The sequence below is a fragment of the Amphiprion ocellaris genome, chromosome 21, assembly GCF_022539595.1.
Source record: "Amphiprion ocellaris isolate individual 3 ecotype Okinawa chromosome 21, ASM2253959v1, whole genome shotgun sequence".
NCBI lineage: Eukaryota > Metazoa > Chordata > Actinopteri > Pomacentridae > Amphiprion > Amphiprion ocellaris.
Window position 1 is genome coordinate 11177086 of NC_072786.1, and position 11836 is coordinate 11188921.

At 37.5% G+C, this 11836-nt stretch overlaps 3 long non-coding RNA genes across 3 annotated transcripts; 2 read left to right on the forward strand and 1 right to left on the reverse strand.

The window, feature by feature from the left end:
- Positions 1-571: 571 nt before the first annotated feature.
- LOC129347910 (uncharacterized) lies at positions 572-4219 on the forward strand. The gene is made up of 3 exons (XR_008600250.1): positions 572-671; positions 1660-1760; positions 3580-4219. It is a non-coding gene; the product is annotated as an uncharacterized LOC129347910 (long non-coding RNA).
- Positions 4220-4340: 121 nt separating this feature from the next.
- On the forward strand, positions 4341-7085 carry LOC129347838 (uncharacterized). Its single transcript, XR_008600122.1, has 2 exons — positions 4341-6804; positions 6868-7085. It is a non-coding gene; the product is annotated as an uncharacterized LOC129347838 (long non-coding RNA).
- Positions 6732-7635, reverse strand: LOC129347839 (uncharacterized). The gene is made up of 2 exons (XR_008600123.1): positions 7281-7635; positions 6732-6937 (listed from the first exon to the last, which is right to left on the reverse strand). It is a non-coding gene; the product is annotated as an uncharacterized LOC129347839 (long non-coding RNA).
- Positions 7636-11836: the final 4201 nt, after the last annotated feature.

Below are 11836 nucleotides of genomic sequence, written 5' to 3' on the forward strand. Positions count from 1 at the left end.
CCTGACAAGGTTCTGTGCCAGGTGTTGTGGCATGGGGGTGGTGAGTTGGGTATATATATATATATATATATATATATATATATATATATATATATATATATATATATATATATATATATATATATATATATATATATGTATGTATATATATATATATATACATATATATATATATATATATACATATATGTATATATACATATATGTATATATACATATATGTATATATACATATATATATATATATATATATATATATATATATATATATATATATATATATATATATATATATATATATATATATCTGTCTATCTATCTATTCTCCACGAAATACGAAATCTGACATACTACTAACTCTCAAAGCAAAAACAACAGCAAAAAAACCAATCTACTCTGCGAAAAACAATTCAAATGAACAACACTAAATAGGGATCTCCTATCCCGGAACACTCGATCCCGCTGAGTGATTCACATAACAAACCGAACCAATCAGGTGATTCGAAGCAGTTGAGTGCTTCAAACGTCACTGAAGTGATGCAAACGTCACGAGTCACGTGACCAAACCACGCCTCGGCACAGTGGCTGCTTCATGAGCTACAGCGCATGTGTCGAAGCCTCGGGTATCAGAGGACCATCACTATGTTGACCTGGTTTTGGAGTAAAACACGGTAAGAAGATAAATACTTCTAACCTGTAGCGTTATTTTGTTGTACGTTAAGTCAGCGACTTGTGAAGAGTTGTGTTTTGTCGTGTTTGAGCAGTTGGTCCGGACGCGTTAGCTAGCTAAGCGGCTAAGTTAGCTAGCGGGCTAGTTAGCACAGGTGGCTAACTTACCGCTGAACACCTGTGTTAGTTGCTGTCGCAGCTGTCCTCATTATTAGAATGACCTTCTCAACCTGTATTTCTCTGCTGTGTATTTTAGCTTTTAAAAAAGTTATTTTACTTTAACCCTTTGATACGTAGACCACATGAGGAGATACCCATTTTCCATTGGATTTGGGTCACTTTTGACCCAGGTTATGCATCAAAGGGTTAAGGTTAACTGAAACCCGTTCAGCTGCACTGAAGTTTAACATTCAGCTGGTTTGAATTAAACTGCGCTTAACTTAACATTGCGCAACATTACCTCTCTGAATCTCCATAATTTCATTAAATTCCTTCTCTCTTCCACTGCTCAAGTTCAAGCCAGTATATAAAATGACATTAATAGTGAATAAACTAACAACTAGCCATTGTATTTATTTATTACTGCATGTATTTGTCGTAAAACGTGTTGAAACATCCTACTTTTGGATCTAGAACAGCACAAGCCGTTCATTTTCAGTCACCTGATGAGTTAAACTCCCCTTTTTATGTGAGGTTGAAGCAGAAAGTCTGAGTTAACAGAGAAAGTTGTTTATAATTTGCGATACCTGTTATCTCTGACTGAGGCTTTAGTTTTTGTTGAGCTGATTTACATGTAGAAACTTTGTTCAGGAAAATTTCTCAGTAGCTCAGAGGACAGGCTGCTTTTTACACAACCTTGTAAGAGAATGTTTGTCAATGCTTTCAGCAGAATTTAGAAACACAACACTTCCTAAACAGATATTTTGAGGCTGTGAGGTTGAACGTTTGAGAGTATATCAGTGTGTTTGTTTGTGGTCTTTCTGTTTCTAGGTGGAAGCTGAATTAGTGAGGATGACTCCTGCTCCTGTCATCTCTAAGCTCCTCACACATCTTTACCTGCACATGAGGAAAATCACTCCTGTAGAATGCAGGTATGTTTGTCATTATTATAAAAAGATGTTGCCTGGTGACCTGTCAGAAACCCATTATACAGAGTCAGCCAAAATAATGTTTACACACATCAGGAAAAGAAAAACTTGCATAAATATTTCAATACCAAATTTATTCAGACATCACGAGATTAATAAAAGTTATCTTTGGCCTCTACAATTACAAGAGGTGCTCAAAGTGGTGGCTACTGGCTTCCAGACATTTCTGTTGTGTTGTAGACGTCACTTGTTGATGCTCCATTCATGAGGGTAGCGCCATCTGTTGGGAAAACATCGTACAACAGGACACAGAATTATCGTGATTTGATCAAACTTAGAAAGAGGTATCTATATGTGTAGAAGTACTTATCCATATGAAATATTTATAAAAGTTTTTCTTTTCCTGATGTGTGTACATTATTTTGTCTAACTCTGAACTTAATGAGAACAAAACTGTCATTTAACTGTTGCTCTTAAAGCTTCTTTAGTGAAAACCGGCTGGTGTTGTGCTTTGAAACAAACTGCTGTTGAGGTCTGTGTTTTTAGGTTTAACCCCACAGTTTCTGAATGAACTGATAGTTTTTTTTCCTGATCAATGTGGATGTTATAATTGATGGTAACATTTACTGATCATATAATCAGCATGACAATATAACAGTATAACATTCTGACCACCTGACTAATACTGTGTTGGTCCCTTTATGCTACTAAAACTCCTCTGACCTGTCCTGTGGATTCTGTGGATCCTGTGGGTTGCAGGGTGGGTCCTACCTAGACCAGGCTGATCCTGGACCATCCCACAGATGCTCAATCAGATCTGGATGTGGGGAGTGTGGAACCCAGGTGAACAGCTTAGCTCTGTCGTGTTCCTCGGACCACTCCTGTAGTAGCAGTTTTAGTTTGTCCTGCTGAGGGTGGCAGCTGGCATCAAGGACTGCTGTTGCCATGGAGACTAGGGGGTTGTTTGTCCTGCAGTGTTTAGGTGGTGGTACATGTCAAACATCCACATGAATGTCAAGGTTCCCCAGCAGAACGTTGCATTAGAACAAGATGATGGATGTTGTTCTCTTCAGCTGTCAGTGGTCAGAATGTTGTGGCTGATCTGTGGATCTGTCTGCCTTTACTCTGACATCCAGAGTTATACAAAAGTGTAATATGTGTGCAGTGCAGAAGAGATTTACTTTATTGTATACATTTTTTTTTTTTAAAGGGAGAGCATTTTTTTTTTTATCCACCTGAAGAAGACCTAATCTTTCCCTTCAAAGGATAGTTAATAATTACTACAGCTTCCATAGTGGTCCCATCAGAGAAAATCATATCCATATACAGATTTTTATTAATTCCAGGGCTGGTTCAGTAAAGATTATAATAATAACTACATCAGATAATTCATGGTCGCAGTTGGAATTTTGCAGTGAGAGATGGTTGAGAAGGTTTGCAGTTCTTGTTTTAGCAAAATATGTTATAATGGAAGATCTTTATTGTCATTGTACATGAATTTATCTGCAAACCAGCAAAGTGTATCAGTCTGAGGTATCTAAAAATAAATAAAGAAAAATGCTTCTAAAGCCAATAATAAACAGAATATTTTGAGGGAATATTCTAAAAAGGAAAGAAAAGCTCCATTCTCACTCCTCTCAGGATAAACTGTCATTAAAATTCACTTTAAATTTAGCTTCAACATGAGATAAAAACATTTACTTTCATTACTGATGTTGTCAAGTTTTAATAAAGTTCATGCTACTTTTATAAAATGATGAAAGTGAATAAATTGTATTTCTGTGATCTGTGTTTGATTTCTGTCTTTTCTCCTGTCATCCAGATGTTCAGAGGGAGATGATGCCACATCTGGTCCAGCTGATGGAAGGTCTTGAAGTTCTCTGACTGGCCTCGACTGAAGATGGTCGTCTCACTGGATTTAAGGTTCAGATGCTCAGTAACAAACTCCACCAATGAGCCAACAGGGAAGCTTTAGGTTTATTAAATGTTGCTATGAAGGTTTCACTGTTTTTCTTTGTGAATGCAATGTGCTCCAACTAGGGTTGTCAAGGTTAACCGGTTTTACAATAACCACGATTATAAATAGATATTCGTCACATTTTTCACAACCACGATTATCCGTAGAAAAGCCTCGCGAGAGGTGCAATGCAAGAAGCGTGAGCTGCGCTGAGTGGAGAGTGGAGAGAGAGTGGCTCCTTGGCCTGTGCGCGCGCTCCTGTCTAATCGACATCACTGCGCGCACACACACACACACACACACACACAGAGAGAGAGAGAGAGATAGAGAGAATTATATGATCAGTTATGACAGATTCTTTACTCGAAGTGTCCCTAATATTGTGGCCGCTGTGCGCAATGAGGTTGCCAAGATGGGACTGTCCGCTGCACGTGCGGTAACTGTCGGTTCCGAAGTCAGCGGTCCGGCGGCCGGGCCGCCCCGAGGACCCCCCGAGTTTCCTTCCGGAGCCAAAACAACCGGCGGGTCAGGAGCTCCGGTTACCTCCTGCGCTCCCGTTCCCCGCCTGTCGCAGCCGGGCTGCTTTCCTGCGTCCGCAGGCGAGGGGAAGGCGGCGGGCCGCGGCGGGTGGGGAACGGGAGCGCAGGAGGGAACCGGAGCTCCCGACCCGCCGGTTGTTTTGGCTCCGGAAGCCCGTGCCCTCCTCCGAAGATGCTGTCGGCCCGGTCCCCTCAGCAGGGAGTGTGGTCCGGGAAGCCCCGCTGCCCGCTGACAGTGGTAGTGGAGGAGACAGTAACCTCCAGGACAGGGAGGCTGTCTGTCTGCCTGGACCTCCTGTCAGACTCTAGAGTTTTCCCTGGGAAATGATCCGGGTGTTTTGATTAATTGTTGTAAAATTAGTGGTGAATTGTTTATATAAACATTTTAGTAAAAATAAATAAGACTCACATTTATCCTTTTTTCTGTAGTTATATTGTCTAAAATTGTGGAGGATATTTAAAGCTTAAAATGAAGTGTTTTTAGAATCTTTAAATGTATTCTTTTTATGTCTTTTTGTTTTGTTTGATTTACAAAGTAAACACTACGTTATCAACCATACATTAAATTGCAACATTCCATAATACATAAAAGTCTCAAAGAGGCACTTCACTAGAACTTACTAGAATTTACTCACTAACTTTTGTTTTAATGATGGCAGCTAAAGAAGCCTTTAAGTTCCTCAAGTTAATGACTGTTTTGTAATGCAATTTGCACTTTTATTTACTACAAAGACGTGTTGGAACAATTTATTTTATTTTATAAGAACAGTAAATGTTTAAAAGTTTAAGTATTATTAAAGAGTTTATTTAAATACAAACACTGGGTTTTTTTCTTTCATAATGTCGATAATCGTGAATAATCGTAAAATCACAATATTTCCTTCCACAATAATCGTGGCTCAAAAAATTGAAATCGTGACAACCCTAGCTCCAACTGAAACTTGAATTAGAACTTAGAAGTAAATCGTTCCATCTGAAAGGATTTAGTTGCATTAATAACCTCATAACATTCTAATTTTTATTCCAGTCTTGGCTGGAAATAGAATCTCTGTATTGATTCAGGTAAAAACTGAACTTCACAGCATGTTGAAGCAAAACAACCAGATGAAAACTGTGATGGTGTTGGATTGTCAGACCGTAATGTTGCAGCTCAAAGCAGCTTTTCTAGCTCAGTTCATTCTGACATTCAGCTATGAATCAACACAGCAGATGGTGATCCATGCTGTGGAAGTCTCACATCTCCTGATTTAATGGAGCTGCTTTGCACTTTTTACACTGTTTATTCACCAACACTTTATTTAATAAAAGTCCCATCTAGTTTTTATGAGGAATGTGATGTTTTAATTTCTCTGTGAATAACTGCAGTCTAATGGAACAGCTGGAGTTGTAACATCTGTCCTGATATTGATCATGAAGTATTGATCACAATACTTATGGTTAGCAGTCATCCCTGAAGTTTTACATTAAAATCTTTACTTGTGTTGTGAACTTTGGTAAGAAGCAGAAACGTTAGCGTTGCCATGGATACATGAGTGTTAAATTCTGTCCATGTTTCCATTTTGGGAAATGCAGTCCAGTTCCAGAATGTGGAGGAATTTAGTCTCACAATCACAGACAACAAATATTATCTGGAAGTCCGGTTATTGTTGTTTATCAGCACAATACAAAAAGATTAATGTTAGAAATATTCCAGTTAAGACTCTAGAATATCATGATTTATGAAAATTTACCTCAATAATATGAATGTTCAGGTTAAGATTGTACAGTGATATTTATTATGTAAGTTTAGCTGATTGAAGTTTATGACTCTGCACTAAAATATTATTTAAATTGACATCATTATTATAATATTTAGGGTCAGACCCTACAGTATTGAGATTAAGAAATAAAATATTTTATAAAATGTAAATACACTGAACTCATTTGGATATATTTAAGTGAGACTACAATATTATTTGACACAAATGTATCTAAATCAAAATTTTAATAATTTTCACGCCAAACATTTACTGGACTGATTTAAACATTAAAATCACTCCTTTCTAATCCTCTGCTGTACGTTCAAACCTGAGGCCTTAACTAGAAACACACAAGTATCTGATTGAAGGAACTTCTGCAGAGTCCTGGTTCCAGAACATGATGATAGAATTATAGACAAACTTGAACAAAAGCTGCCTGTGAGTTTACAGGTTTTTATGTCAGATTTCTTCAGTAATTTAATGAGAGTTATCAGCAAAAATCAAGTGTTCATTTGATGAACTTCATTTCCTAGAACATACAGAATTAGAGCTCATATCTTTGGCAGCTGTAAAGTTTCTGCTCCTTCAAAGTTCACAACACAATGAATGAATTCCTAAAACACTCTAAATGCTGGAGAGCGTTTGTGATGCTGAAGCAGTGAGCAGTTTTTCTGTTTCTTCTCTGGAGATGCACAATGAGGGACGTCTGCAGCGACTGAGAAAGAGTCTCACCACATCCTGACATGAGGAAAAAGACTTTATTGAAGACTACAATGAGAAAAACTATCAGACAGCAGACGGCTGCATTCAAGGTGAGCTCTGAACATTTGATCTGGAACAGGAATTCAATAACGGCAGCATGAGCTTCATTTCAGTCTGTAGCTGCTGAATTCATGGATGAATCATCTGGCACTAGAGAGGAAGACCATCAAACATCCACGTCAGCTGATGGAGGTCCAAGAGTCTCACCCAACAAACAACCTACAGAGTGAAGAGCTCAAATCTGATTGGACGGCCTCCTATTCAGCCACATGTGTGAACAAATGTCTCTAAGCTGATTTGTTTTCTAAAATAAATCTAGTTTGAGTCCTAATCTATGCCTGTGTGTTTGCTTCTTTACATCGCTGTTAACAGTTTAGGCTGTTAGATTGTTCCAGATAAGACAAGTACAAGATTCTTCAGAGCCGTTCTACCACGAGCCTGACAAGAAGAACTCCAACAGCTACTGAATGTTCCTGTGGTCCCCTCAAGGCTACAGGAGGAGCCCTACGAGGACGAGCCGGTCCACCTGATGGAGGCCAGTCGCTGTGGTTCAAAGCCAACACCGACTACGTGGACTTCTACTGGACCACACGGAGGCCTTCAAACCGGACCAACAAGTTCCCCGACTCGTGGGTCTGAGGACGCTGCCGAGCCTCGGTCCAGCCGGCCTCCTGTCTGTGGGTGTTTGAGTGCTGAGAGGTTTGTGGATGCATGTGAATGTGTCTGTGTTGAAACAGCAGCTTTGGACTCAGTAACGCTGGGAAAAACCAAGAGCTCCTTTATTTGTGACTTCCACTAAAAAAACTGCTGAAAATAAGTTTGCCAGGGTTCTGACTGATAACAGATTATTAAATAATGAAAATAATAGTTTAAATATTCCTTTAAACAATCCTTTTAGGTCTACATTTCCTTTACACTGACTTCTTGTATATGTACAAGTATTTTGGGGGGAATATACAATTAAGCCTGATGTTCAAGGGTTCTTCTGGGAATATACCATTAAACCAACCTTTTAGGTAAATGTTCCAGGATGTTGAGTAGAATATACCATCAGATCAAACTTTTAGGTCTACATTGGAAGATTTTAGAGTAGAATATTACTCCAAACCCTCCTTTAGGTCTACATTTAAGGTGGAATACTCCTTTACACCAAAATTTTTTGGTCTGCATTGAAGGATTTTAGGTGGAATATTTCTTTGAACGAACTTTTTAAGTTTATGTTCAAGGATGGTGGGTGGAATATACCATCAGACCAACCTCCAAGGTCTACAGTAGTGAATTTTAGGTGGAATATACCATTAAACTCACCTTTTAGGTCTACATTGGAGGATTTTAGGTGGAATTTTCTTCCAAACCGTCTTTTAGTCTACATTTAAGGATGTTTGGGATGGTATATTCTTCCGAACCACTTCTCAGGTCTACATTTCAGGTGGAATATTCCTCCATACTAACTTTTTTGGTCTACATTGAAGGATTTTTTCTAAACCACCCTTTCGGGTCTATATTTGAGGTTTTAGGTGGAATATTCCTTTTAACCAGCCCCTCAGGTCTCTGAGGATTTTGGATGGAATACTCGGTTAAACCAACATTTTAGGTGCATGTCCAAGGATTTTTGGTGGAATGTTCCTTTAAGGTGGATGTTTGAGGACCTTGTAGGTGGAATACTTCCTGAAACCAACCTTTTAGGTCAACATTCAAAGATTTAAGGTGAAATATTCCTTTAAATCAACCTAAATTTCATGTTTTGATCATTATCAAGTGAGAAACCTCAATCCAGACTCCTCATGATGACGTTTGAGATTTATGCTGCTGTTATTTGTTTATTCCAGACGAAATGACAGAAATCCACAACTAATTTTATTTCAGGACTCTGTTATTAAATGTCAAAACAATCCATGTGACTCTAGCTTTACAAACTCTAAGATTAAACTCTCCACAAGGATCCAAAATAAGTTGGACTTCTACATGAGAGCTTTAATTATTCTTCATCTACTTCCTGAAAAGTTTGGTCAATAAAAAAGACAAAAACTAATATTTTCAGCTGAACTAAAGACAGACTTTGTGATGTTTCTGCTCACATGTGTTGTTGTAAACTTCCTCTTTCAAATAAATATCCTCCTAACCCCCTGGAAACCAGCGTTTGTCCTGTTTTTGTGTTGCTCCTCGGCGACCCTAGACAGCCGGGTCCTAATGTTTTTTGAGCAACACACCATAATATGACGTTTTTACAATGATGGTTCTACTATGGAACCAGTTTGACATGTTCAGGCATTCTTTGTGTGAAAACTCAGAGATTTCAGGTATCAGAAGGTGGTTTTCAACTTTCTTTATTAACTTTCTGCTTCAACTTTAAACTAAATTTCCTTCACTAAGCCAGCCCTCTGGACTTCCAGTAAGCTGTGTTCCTATTGGCTGTCCAGGTGGCTGCATGGTGTTATCAGGAACACCTGAGCAGCTCACTGTCTTCCTGCTTTATTTAGCTGCAGACAAACATTTCCTCTGCTTCTCTGCACCGCAGAACCGGGTTTGGCTCCATTGCTTTACTTTGTTCTTTAGGCGTTGGCTTGCAGCTTCCAGCAGTAAAATCGTCTTTAATGTGTTTCTTGGTGTGCTTTAGGGCTTTGTACTGGATAGTTGTCTTGGTAAATGTGGTTCTTTAGCCACAGTTAGCACATGGTGTGTGCAGTGATTAGTGGATTTGGTCCAGCTGAGTTGTGTCTTTATCTTGGCTGTAGTGAGTCTTTAGAGGTTTTTGGTCAGACACATTCTGTATTCTTGTTTGTGAACCAGCGTTGGTTGTCCAGAAGGTAAGAGTTCCTGTCCTGATTCTCTGTTCTCAGAGGTTCTCTGGTAGGCTGCAGGAGACTTTAGCGTTTGGGTTGTGCTAGTTTGGTTTTTGTATGGTTTCATTTGGACGACTATCTTGAGGCCCCTCCATGTGGTTTAGTGAGGTTTTCTGGAACAGTTCTACAAAGCAACCTGCAGCAGAAGAGACTTTGAGAGTTTTTAGGAAGTTCTGGAGACCAGACTTTAGAGCAGCAGAAATATTTGTCAGCAGTTTGAGCAGGAGAAGGTGAGCTTCAGAGTAGAAATGAGACGGAAACCTTCTTGACCCATGTGGTGAGGTCCTGTACCAAGAGTTTGAGCAGGTTGTGAAGAGTCTGTAGTTCTTTGGTCTGAAAGCACAAGAAGAGTCGACTCATTAAAGGAGAAAACAGGAGATATTGTTGGTTCTTCTGTCGCTCTGCAGTTTCCTTAGACTGAATATCAAGTTTATATTTTAAATGATTTCCCATGTGAGCCCAAGAAGACTTCAATAAACTCCCTCCATCCCCTGGACACAACATATTTTATTACCACGTTAAATCTTTTTTTTTTTTAAATGTTTTAATCATAGTTTTAGCATAGTTTTTTTCTCTTTGCTTGTTTAGTTTTGTCATCTGTGTAAAAGGCGATAAACAAATAAAGCTGAATTGATAAACTGAATAATTGACTCACTCATGATTGTGACAGAAATATTTTCATTGTGATTTAAGGGTTTATTTCATTTTTAAGGTTGGGGTTAAAATCTTGACAGAAAATAAAGATTAAAGAAATAAACTACATTTTAAAAAAGCAATTAAATCAAAGGAAAAAAACATTTAACAACAAAACTTTTAAAAAGAAAATTAAATGTTAAATACAATTAAATTATATTAAACACAAAATATTTAATGAAATAATTAAACAGAAGATACAAAACGTAATTATGAAAATAAACAAAAATTTTTAAACAAAAATATGAAACATTAAAGATGAAATTTTTTTAGATAAACATTTAATAAAAAAATTACACAAGAAGAATATTAAACATTTTTAAAAAATACAAAACATTAGATTATTAAACCTTTAAAAAGACAAAACACTGAATTAAAAATTAAATGTTTAATTAGAAAATTAAATCTTAAAGACGATAAAACTTTAAATAGGAATTAAACAGAAAATACAATGAAGCATTTAAAAAGAAAATTAAACATTAAAAGGTGGTAAAACATTTAAAAAGAAAAACTTTAAAGATTTACTTGAAAAATTAAACACGGGGAAAGGAAAATTTTCAAACAAGCCAATAAAACATTTGAAAAAACAACATTTAAACATTAAAAAGACAAAACATTTGGAAATCAAAACAGACATTAGAGAATAATAAAAGGTGAGAAAAGAGCAAAACTAAACATTTAAGAAGAATCAAACTAAAAACAAAACATTTGAAAAGACACCAGTTAAACTTTAGAAGATTAAATTAAACAGAATAAACTATAAAATGATCAAAAGAGCAAAAACAGATAAAGGTATTAAAGTGTTTTCTGGTCTGAAATGAAAACATCAAGTTGTTTCTTCAAACATTTCCTCATTCTATGTTCTTGGTTTGATTGTGGACAGATTTACTAAGAACTCATTTCAGAAAACTGCTTTCCAGATAAAGTCTACTAGTAGTTGAAGGCATTGATCAAACTAATGTTACCTTCTGATCTCCACAAACTTTACTGTTCAGTGAAGAGAATCAAAGTTTGTTGAGGATTTCTAAAAAACCCACAGGTGAAGGTCTGAGAAGAACTCAGATGGATGGTCTAAATGTGAAATCAAGACTCATGGTCACAAGTTTTAAGGCTTCTGTTAACCAGAAAGTTCAAACTGACAGAGAAGTACTGAGAAACTTTAAAAATTTCAGTCCTCAGACTGCCTGAAAGCTCAAACTAACAGAGAACTACTGTGGGACTTAGAAAATTTCAGCCCTCAGACTGTGTGAAAGCTCAGGTCCTGAGGACTCGGGAGGTGTGGAGGCTTTGGAAAGTCTTGGAACTGAGGGTTCCACCCTCCAGCCAAAGGCTGAAGTCCAACCTCCTGAGAAAAACGGTCGAGTCGAGACTCGACTTAAAAAAAAAATTCGAAAACGACAAAAAATAGATGATAAATGCGCAAAAAAAAGAAGAATTAGTATCTGAGCGAGTAGCTCAGGGAGTAAGAAGACGGACTCCCAAGTGGAGGGTCGCAGGTTCAAGACCCACCACCGGCAATTTTCATGCTTTGGCTTTCTCAGGATTT